This window comes from Macrobrachium rosenbergii, chromosome 35, assembly GCF_040412425.1.
Source record: "Macrobrachium rosenbergii isolate ZJJX-2024 chromosome 35, ASM4041242v1, whole genome shotgun sequence".
Lineage (NCBI taxonomy): Eukaryota > Metazoa > Arthropoda > Malacostraca > Decapoda > Palaemonidae > Macrobrachium > Macrobrachium rosenbergii.
Genome location: NC_089775.1, coordinates 7135866 through 7146869, shown reverse-complemented (window position 1 = coordinate 7146869; position 11004 = coordinate 7135866).

Genomic DNA, 11004 nt, shown 5'->3' with positions numbered 1-11004 from the left:
CCAGGTAATGTGGCCTGTTAGGTTAGGTTAGGTAGGTTAAGTTACTCTAATAACCTATAATTTACATTTTCTACAAAGGCGTGGTTTGCCCCCCCTCTCCCGGCCAGGTAATGCAGCCTGCTAGGTTAGTATGTAACCTTTGTTTTACAATTTCTATAATTCCCCCATTCAATTAACGTGACTTACTAAGCTGTTTGTACAAACCCCCTTCGCTACTTTTCTCAGTGACATCATTTCCCCCAAACTTCTTTCCATCAAGCTGCCACAAGCCGAATTTCCATCACAGGCCGATGCATTATAGGCCTCCACTAACTGTGTACTTCAGTTTTAATACAATGGCTGAAACCTTGCCTTCAACCTCACACTCCCCTGAACCTATAACCCGCCACACTTTGCCAGTTACTTGCGAGAACTTCCCAGAAAAAGGGACGGAAGAGGCGCAACTTTTTTGAGTCGCTGTTCTGTAAAACCTGGTTTTCTGGATCCTGCCTAGATGTTGAGATGGTATTGACTTTTTGTTTCATATACGCATCGAATTGGTTTAGTTATAACTCTGTTAGGTCAGATCTGAGGTTGAGTGATGTAGCAATTAACAACTGGTCCAGTTTTGTGAGGGAAGTGATTGTAAATTGGTGTATAAAACAAAAAAAAATTGGCAGGCCCAGCACAACAGTCGAAATTGATGAAGCAAAGTTGGGCAAAAGAAAATACGAAGGGAACAGGCACTTAAAATTTAATCATTCACTGAACTTTGTGGGGCCCAAAACCGGAGCCCATACAAACACTATAGAAAGGAAGTGGTGGGAACTGTGGGGCAGTATCCCTAGGTACAGCAGGAGGAAATATAATTTTGTAGGGTACCAACATGTAGCCTACTTTAAAATAAATTTCTAAGACCCCAATATCAGGTTTCACGCTTTTTTGAAGGTGGCGGCTGATTTGCACCTTCTGAGTTTCTAAGGTATCTTTTTGTGCTTTACGTTTTTTGAGCAAAGTGTAGCCTATGCTTTTTTTTTTTTTTTTTTGCATATTTATTTTATCGTTGTAGAACTGCTGTGAACTGATTGGTGCCTTGGAAATTGGTTTTCCCTATACTTTTTGCTTTTTGCCGGCCCGTTACTCTCTAAGCCTTTGCTAGCTGCTTGGTAGAGTTTCCTACATTCCTGATGTGTTCCTACCTAACTCCTGCTGTTTTGGGTGCCATTGTGTTCTGTGTCTGCCAGAACTTCTGCCCAACCCCTGCCATTCCCACCTTCCCTTGCATTTGGGGGGACGTGAGGGGCGAGGCGCCCTCTCCCCTCCTTCCACCACGTTCCTCCCCTCCCCCCCCCCGGAGGACGCTTCATGATTGAAAGGTGTCCGCTTCGTATATGCGTGTTCTCCTCCACCCAAAACCCCGATTTCCCAAAGTCCCCCTTTACTGCTGGGTAGAGATAAGAGATGAATAACAGTTGGTGGACAACAAACAACTGTGTCTTCTTCATCAGGAGCCCTAAAGGTATAGAAAAACAGATTTCCAGGGTAGAAACATGTGCGGTGTTAATACTTAGAAATACCAGTGTTTATCAGATTAAATTATATTCATCATTCTCTGAATTACTTATTCTATATTCACACACATGATCACACACACATACAACCCAGATCAACTGTCAAATGTGTTTTGTCTTGTAAGAACGCTCCCAGTTTTGTATTGACTTTGCATCAAATGTTGAATTATTCTTAAAATCTACATTTTTTTAAGGAACACTTATTGAATAAGTGTTAGATATTTTCTTATATGACAACTGTAGAGGGAGTGCAATCCTTGAAAACTGTATTGTGTAATAAAACAAGTGTTGAGTGCCCCCTTCTATTTGGTGACGCGATCCCCGAGCAATTAGGACCAACCCCTGTGCCTTGTCGTGTTTATACCTTTTAGTTTTGTACTTTATTCCCATTTTTTACGTTGAAACTGTGATTTGAAGTTTCAGTTTCACCGTGTGTGAATTTTTTCGTGAATTTTGAATGAACTGAGGTACGTAAAAAGAGAACTGTGGAACCTGCGTGCTTCCCAAGCCATTTTTTAATATTTGTTGAGACCAGAAAGGAATAAACGAACGGAGGAACGAATCACGACTTTCCTTCTCCCAAATATCTAGTTTTATTTATTATTATTATTATTATTTTTTTGCTGGAGACTGTCTCATACTGAGCTATTACCGCATGTACACTGGCAATACAGCCGTTAAGAATACAATACGTTAAGTAGATCTCATTTTCTTAAATGGAAGTGTAAGGGACCACATTGTACTCATCATGTTCCACCGACGAATCTTCTGCGTCAAACTGTGTGTATGTTTCTGTTTGTGAAGACGCCAAACGTCTCACCATTTTTCACATGTATTATGCTACTGCATTGTATCCATTAATCTGTCTCGAATCGCATGCAAATGTCCATATGTGGAATTTCCTGTCCTTTCCATTGATATATGTTTTATCATTGTACGTTTATTATGTCTCTCACAATCACCATCTGTTTGTCTGTCGACAATCACAGATGTCCTAAACATAATCTTTAACCCCTATGGAAGAATATTTATCATATATATACTGTAATATCAAAGCTATCGATAATCACAGGGTACAATTAACATGCACTCAGTATAATTGTCTTTTCTTGTGCATATTCTGTTCTGCAGGATATTTTGGCATTGTAAAATATACAATGTGTTGTTCAAGTTAAAAACTGAAAATTCCTGTTTTCTTTCGGTGGAATATCTATCTACTTATATAATCGTTACCTATAAAATATCGAAATTCATTTGCTTCTCACAGCAAATTGCTGTGTGTGTTTGCGTGTTGCTTTAGTAACTAATTGCTATAAGTAAGCAAGCAACCGTAGTATTTAAATGATGGAAGCTTTGGAGATGAAGGAGATATTAGTAGAGGGAGATGCTTTCATTAGAATCAATTGGAGAAAATACATCAAGATAGCTGACGACTTAGCCTAGGAGGAGGTATGCTGAAAGGTTTTAAGGGTCCTGTTGTTGAAGAAACTAGAAGATGGCATCATAAAGTGATGGAGGCTTCGGAGATGAAGATATTGGTGGAAGGAGGTGGCCCACAGTAGAAGCTGTTGGAGAAATTGCATCATGGCAACTAACCCCTTAAGTCAGAGGAAGCCATATTGGACGACTTTACCAGAAATTGATTTCGTCTCCTCTTAAACGTTGAGGTCTCAATATATATATATATATATATATATATATATATATATATATATATATATATATATATATATATATATATATATATATCGACTTAAAATATATCGACAAAAATCTTGAATACGACAAACACCCTGTTTTCAATAAACCAACTTTGTCAAGAGGTTGTACAGAAAGTTGTATGTTTGTTTTGCATAATCAATCATAATAAGGAATATAGTCATTTCTTTTACACAATTATAATATTTTTTGCACAAGATTTGTCACGTCACATTTTCTCCTTACTGAAAACACCAATGGAAACTTGCATTCCTTGCAAAAATCGATACTGGGGAAAATTACAATATATAAAGTGTTTTTTGAAATAGATCAGGTGTTGTTATTATTAATCTTAACAATTCTTTTACTAGTTTCAGTATTTTTGAAAGTCACGTCTTTAATATTGCATAGTCGTCCTCGTGCCTTGTATATAAGCAGAATAGAGCAGTTTGGTGTCCATTCTGACTGTATAAAGTAATTAAGCATTTGGTAGGCTCGGATGCCTTGAAGGAATTTTGTGGAGTTCAGTATTATATTGAATGCTGCTCCTTAGATATGTCATGCTTGCAGTTTAACGAACAATTTTCCATTAATTAATAACAATAATATCGCTTATTTCAGCTGACCTCGAAAGAACGCAACTTCTGGCATACAATATTCCTGTCTATTCCTCTCTAACATTGTTGTCTCGATTCATGTACAATCACCATCACTTTCATTGCCATGCAAGCATTCCGATCATGTACTCATAATGTTCCACCGAATCTTCTGTATCAAACTATGTATGTTTCTGTTTGTGAAGACGCCAAACGTATTATGCTACTGCATTGTATTCATTAATCTGTCTCGAACCTCATGCAAGTTTCCATATGTGGAATTTCCTGGCCGTTCCATTGATATATGTTTTATCATTGTACGTTTATTATGTCTCTCACAATCGCCATCTTTGTTTTGCCTTGGCGTGTGTGGAAACTACTTTGCAGCTCGCACTAGCCAATGACAACTTCGAAGATTCTGTACATGCGTTACGGGCTGCTCTAGGAGCAGCCAGCTAAATCCAGCTAAAAAAACAACATGTACATTCATTCAGTAAGGAATCACCAATAAACTAGACAACACCTAGCCAGTAGGCCCCTGTCACTTAAATCCTTTCCTTACATAGTAAAACAAGTAAAAAAATGCGCCGAAGTTTCTTTGGCGCAATCGAGTTTTCGGTACAGGCCAACAAAAATAGATATATCTTTTGGTGGTCTCGGTATAATGGTGCATGAGCCGCGGCCTATGAAACTTCAACCACTGCCCGGTGGTGGCCTATCCTATATCGTTGCAAGGATCATGATTATGGCTAACTTTAACCTTAAATAAAATATAAACTACTGAGGCTAGTGGGCTGCAATTTGGTATGCTTGATGATTGGAGGGTGAATGGACAAAGCCAACACAATAGTTTTCTTTTACAAAAAAAATATAAAAAATTCTAACAATTAAAAGCAAATATTGCATACAATTGAATTCCAGCTGGGGACCTTTGGTGGTTACAGAAGTCAGGTCCAGAGGGCTAAATACGAAAAGTGAAAAAAGCAAAACTCAATAATAATAATCAGAATAATAATAAAAAAATAATAATAAACATAGAAATACAATAATAATAACAGATTCTGTATTCAACGCTAACAAATTGCAAAAATAGAGAATAAGTAGGCCTATACAGACACTCACGCCACCCCGGTGGGAAGGAAGATAACGTCATTTGGGGAACAGACGCCTCATTGTCCCATCTTTCCCACAGTTTAGATCTTCTCCTCACCCCATTGCTTAGGATGTTTTGTATGGGCAAATTGCTGCTGTTTCTCAGCCATGATCAGAATGGACATTGTTCACCTAACAAAGATTTTCAAATCATCCAGGCGGTTTTCTATGAACATCTGCGTGTTGGAGTGATAGTGAGGTGTGGTGTTAGGCATCTCAGAATGTCATTGTGAACAATGGTGATACGTCTCTTGGCCTCTCGGGTATAGTTCGTCCACGGTCTAGAAAGAACAGGTCAGCTATTATTAATTCACACCACTCGTGCATCTGATATCTAACCCCGTCTCCTACGACACTCTAGGTTGGCCATTGGTCAGCCAGTTACAGGGCTGGAAACTCGTCAGTCTCTTCCAGCCGTCACTGAGCAAACATCTACGCTGCGATCTCTCCTCATACCAGCACAATGCCAGCTGAATCTAAGTAGTAGATTGCCCCTTTGTATGTACCTTGAAATTACCACTCTCCAAAGTGCCTTTCTACCCACAGCCAAAGGCAATTTTCCCATACACTCCCTGTACTCTGAAATTGGTCTTTATATATATATATATATATATATATATATATATATATATATATATATTCTTTTTATATATATTCTTTTTTATGGTTATCCCCGCCAGATCGCTAACTCTGAAGAACCTTATGGGGGAAATACCAGACAGTAGGGGGACAGGCAGACCCACAAACCTAGGCGTGACAGGAGAGTTTTAACCATTAACAGTCCCACCCTATTCAAGGGGTGGGCTTTATGTGCCCCAAAGGAACACACTTGGGGGTCGGTAGCCATTTCCCCCAGTCTTAATCCTCAGGTTCAGTTGATCTCGCACTGAGTTTTCCAACCTTTTACTGGCCAAACCTACTACCTTAATTCCCAGGTATATGCAGTCCCTTGACAGTGCTTAATGTAATCCTCTTCCATTGCTAATAAGTGAGTAAAGTACAGGATTTTCCTCCAACTCTTGTGTTTATTCAGTTACAGAGAGAGCATAACCTCGGTCTTAGTCTTACCTGGAATTTTCTCATTTCCAGGAGTGTTATAGGCCTACTGTGCCATTGCCAGCCCAGCCGTGCCTCTGCATGCCCAATCACCTGAAGAAACCCGCCTCTACTGGGGCCAATAGGGATTCTTGACTAACTGGTTTAAGGGACCACTTGCGAGTGGCCAGCATTCATTAATGTGATGCATTATCCTTTTCACTCAGCCATTGCTGTCATGTAAATTCCAGTTGATTAATTTAGTGAAAATATCCAGTTTTCCTTTGTAATTTCTTCCATGTTGTGAATGTAAATAATAAATTACCATTAAGAAATTCACTTCCATTTGGCAACCTTTCAGTTATTACTTACTCTTGCATTTGATAAGTTTGTGGGCTTACAAGGGGTTTCCTTGTAAGGCTAAAATTATAACTTTAAAGTACAGTACGCAGTCCTTCCCCTCATAACCCGTAACAGTGACACTGTGCCAGCACGATTGCTAATTAGTGGGAGTAGATTTAACGTAAAGAAATCAACCCCGCCCCAATTTTAGCATTTAATTCGAATCTGCAACATTTTAATTTTAAAGGCAATCTGGAACCATGAAAAATTGAAAAGAGCTAAAGTGGATAGTAGCAGGGTGGTTGTAAATTTAGCAACACATGAATAATGAGCTGCAACTTCCACAGTGGTAGGTGAGTACTCAATCAGGAAATGCGAGTTAGCGAGTTAGGATTTCTAAGCTGTTTGCATGTCGGCAACCTTTGCATGAAATTAGCTAGCTGTGAGGTAGTTAGCAGTCCTTTTCAGGAGTTCTGTGACCGTGTTTAGGATACCAGTTTTTCTCAGTGGATTTAACAAGGGCATGTAATACTTAAAAAAATGATAATGATAAATATGGCCACCTTCTTCCAGATTTCATAGCAGTCCTGGAAAGTCTTCCCCATATCCAAGCACAATCAATGACTGGTAAACCCTGTTCATGTATTGCCCTTGACATTTGACCACTCAGATCAGATACTAAAATCCCTACAATCTGGCATTCAAGCCTCTCCAGCTCTTTTGCTGATCTGAAGTCTGCAAAGGCCGATGGAGAAGGGAAAGTGGAAGAATTTGTAAATGAAAGAGTCTGTTCCAAAACAAATAAGTCTCTCATTGCTCGAATACCACGTAGCAAAAGAAGCAATTTTGCCACTCAAGAAAACCTGAAACAGACAACTGAGGAAATGCAGAATAAACTTGTTGAGGCAAGTGATGGCTTAAAACCTGAACCAGACAACAACAGATGAGTGCCTTTCAGTATTTAATGCAAATGGTACTATGCACAAAATGCTGAAGAGTAAGCTTATGGAAGAACTGACAATGACATCCATGCCATACCCAGATATTTACATATCAATAGTAGCCATGGGATTAATCTGGCATCTAACAACCCCTTCTACAGAAGATAGAGAAAAAGCAGATGGAACCAAGTTCACTTGGGGAGACTATGGTGAGAAAATTGTGAACTTTGTCCTGAACAGTCATACAAATGCAGAATGTATTATCTTGGTGAATGACTCATACGAGCAAGACTTCTCAAGCAAAGATATTGAATGAACATCATAAAAAAATCAGTCCATTCACAATGTGTTTATGAAGTCATGGGACAAATTTCCTTCTGCTAGAGACTTTCATGCTTATCTTGGTAAGACAGAGAATAAAGTTTGCCTTCCAGCATTCACTGAGGCTGCCTTAAAAAGAAGGGCATCTACAACCACTACTCAGGTCAGATAATTTGTTGTTGGCAAATCAGCAAGGAATCTCACTACATATACTGTTCACGCCCTTCGGTAAGCTGCGGTCAGAGGGGTTTCCAGAAGCAGTTGTAATAGATACTGAGGATACTGATAACTATGTTCAGGCAGTCTATGTGGCTCGGCAAATATCAGGACTCTTCTGCTTGAAATGCAGATCTCAGCTGATAAGTGCTCAGTGTTTGGTGAGGCAATGGCAGAGTCTTTGATCCCACTTCACGTTCTTCCTGGATGTGACCATAACTCAGGCTTTTGTGGAGTAGGCAAGAAAACTGTTGTTGGCCCTGTAGAAAAATCATCAGAAGCTCACAACCTTCCTAAGAGTTGTGGCACAATCCTCCCAGTTCCATAAGAAATTCATCAAAAACTTACAGAAATTTGTTATCCGGTACATCTGTCGTGATACTAAATGCAAGACACTGGCAGAGGTGAGAGCAGCAAAGTAGTCAGCACTCAAGAAAAAGATCACCAGACTGGTACCTGACTCTGCCAGTCTATGGCCACACTTCGAGCGCACCAATTACTCACATATTTGCAGAAGAACTTCCAGCTTCAGAACCACCCATCACCAATTGGCCATGGATGGTAACTAGTAAATGGCTTATGCCTCCCAGTACCCTTTACCAAACCTGTACTTCCACCATCCCTGGAACTTCCAACAACTCCAAGTCATCTACAAATGGAGGGCAGTGATGATGACAGTGGAAGTGAATCTTAATACAATAGGGGACTGAAGACGTATGCCATCTTGATTTTGAGGTCAAGGGGACTCTGAATCATGATATATGCCATCCCATTGTGTTTCTGACACAAAAATTAGTGGGGATTGACACCTAAATCGTCATTTTTGGACATCCACTTCAAGAAATAGAACTTTACCAGTTTTCTAAAACGACAATGGCAGCCATTTTGAAAAATGTCTAAAATAACACCTTTCCCTCCATTTTGGTAGGGCATATGGGAGCTCATTTTTTAAGCATCACATGCCCTTGTTAAATCCACTGAGAAAAATTGGTATCCTAAACATGGTCACAGAACCCCTGAAAATGACTCTACTAAGTTGTGAATCATGAGCTAGGTGAGCTTAGTGCATGTCACTGAGAGGAGCAGTGCGAAATCTCCCCCCTCGAAAAGGACGGTGGAATTTACTCATCCACAAGGCATAGAAATACCACTATTGGCAACTGGCTCCCCTGCTAAACACAATGCTCAGAATGGGTACCAGTTCATTTTGTTCACCAGAAAGTCTCACTTAGCATAGTAGCTGTGTTATTCACGTATCAGTTACCTCTCATCTGTTTAAATTCAACTCGCGCAAGGTAGATCACTACAAGTAAATTTACGTCTCGTTGATATTAGTGTATGCGAGCCTTTTTGCATGCGTGACATGTAGGCTACCATTAGAGTTCACTCATCACTCTCACACACGTGACAAGTCCCCGTCATAACAAAGACAGACAGCTTGAGACAGCACCCAGCTGTCTGGCGTGTAGACACACGCAACCTTGAACTGTCAAAACAAGGCAGCCATCTTGAATCACTGACCTGTCAAACGCATCACTGCGCTGTCATTACACGCATGCACACTTTTTAAATTTTGCACAAATTGATATCACTGTTAGGGACCTCATTTGATAATTTTAACTTAGTGACAAAAAACACCCTTATTGTTATTAAGGTTGTTTAAAGTGTAGTCCTTCATTTAACAAACAAGAAAATACAAACATTATATACCTCTTCTTTTAAAGATAATTTGATCACTGTCACAATTTTAACTGTAACTCTGCTATTATCTTTTACATTTTATGTATTTCATTCATGAGAGATTTTTTTCCTAAGTATTCCTTGTTACCCATCATTAAGCTTGATTATCTGAGCTGAATTAAATACAGCCATTGCCTTTACATTAATTGAGTTTTTCGAATGCAAACCAATTTTTTATGTCAGATATTAATCAATGGAATCACGTCTTTTTAAAAAGCCACCGTCCTGCTAGAGTTGATTTTCCACTATGCAATGGACAAGCAAATCTAATTATTGCTCAAGTAAAGCAAACCCATTAAATGTACTAGGCAGCATTATTTACTGGGATTTTCCAGTCTGATATATACCCCAGTTGGGAATTTTACAAACCCATTCATAGTCTGTACTTATCAGTGCGCTTATTGTGCTAATTTCATTTATTTTTGTGTGTTTCACAAGGCTCATTCACGTGCCATTGTGTGTGCCACTGTGTCCTTGGGCAAGTTAAACATTTTCTGTGTTTTTACACACCAATTACGTATGTGCCATTGTCCATTACATGCCATTTAATTTGTGTATGTGCCATCGTCCATTACATGCCATTCAACTAATTGCTTCAAGCACTCAGCCTCTGCATGATTGGAATAACTTTTGATCACAGCGTGTAAGGTCAACCAAACTGTTCTTCATGAACCAAGCATACTGTTCTTCGTAACAGCCCATTGTTCCTCGTGAGCCACTCTGCACATTTTTTGTGCCTTGCAAACCTATTGATTGCACTTTTGTGCCATTGAATTATTCAGTTCATTGGAATTGAGTCACATCTGTGTGCAATTCCCACAGTGTGCCATATCTTTGTTCTTCAGAACTCATAACCTCTGCACATAGCCAGTACAGCCCGTGTGAATGTTATCCATTGTTCTTTGAGCAATCAGTTGTTCTTTGGAACCACAATGCACTTTAAGTGTGAGTGCCATTCCTACCACAAGGAGACACTCACAAGACTTGTGTTTGAACCAAAAGCACATAACATGCCAACCAACTAAAGGGTTTCACCAGTGCCACCCAACTGTGGTGCACTGCCCACAAGTAACCCACCTTTAGGTGTCTTTACTTTTACTCCCACACATTGCTTGTACTCTGCTTCCCGTGGAGTGCCATTTCCTTTCCCGTACAATTGACTGCGTGGCTCATCACAGAATAGTTCTCAGGAACTCCATTGTACATTAGTATTATTGTAATTCCATACCTGCACTGCTAGGTAGTGAGTGCCAACACCTAGCGTGTCCTTATCACGCATGCACCTATCTCGCCCTCAGGATTGCTCACATCAAGGGTAGCCGTATCCTGTATTTCAGGGCTGCTCCCAACCCAGCCACTGAGGGATACTTCCAGTTTCAGTGGAGCCTGCCAGGGCCCACTTCTTTGGCTGGA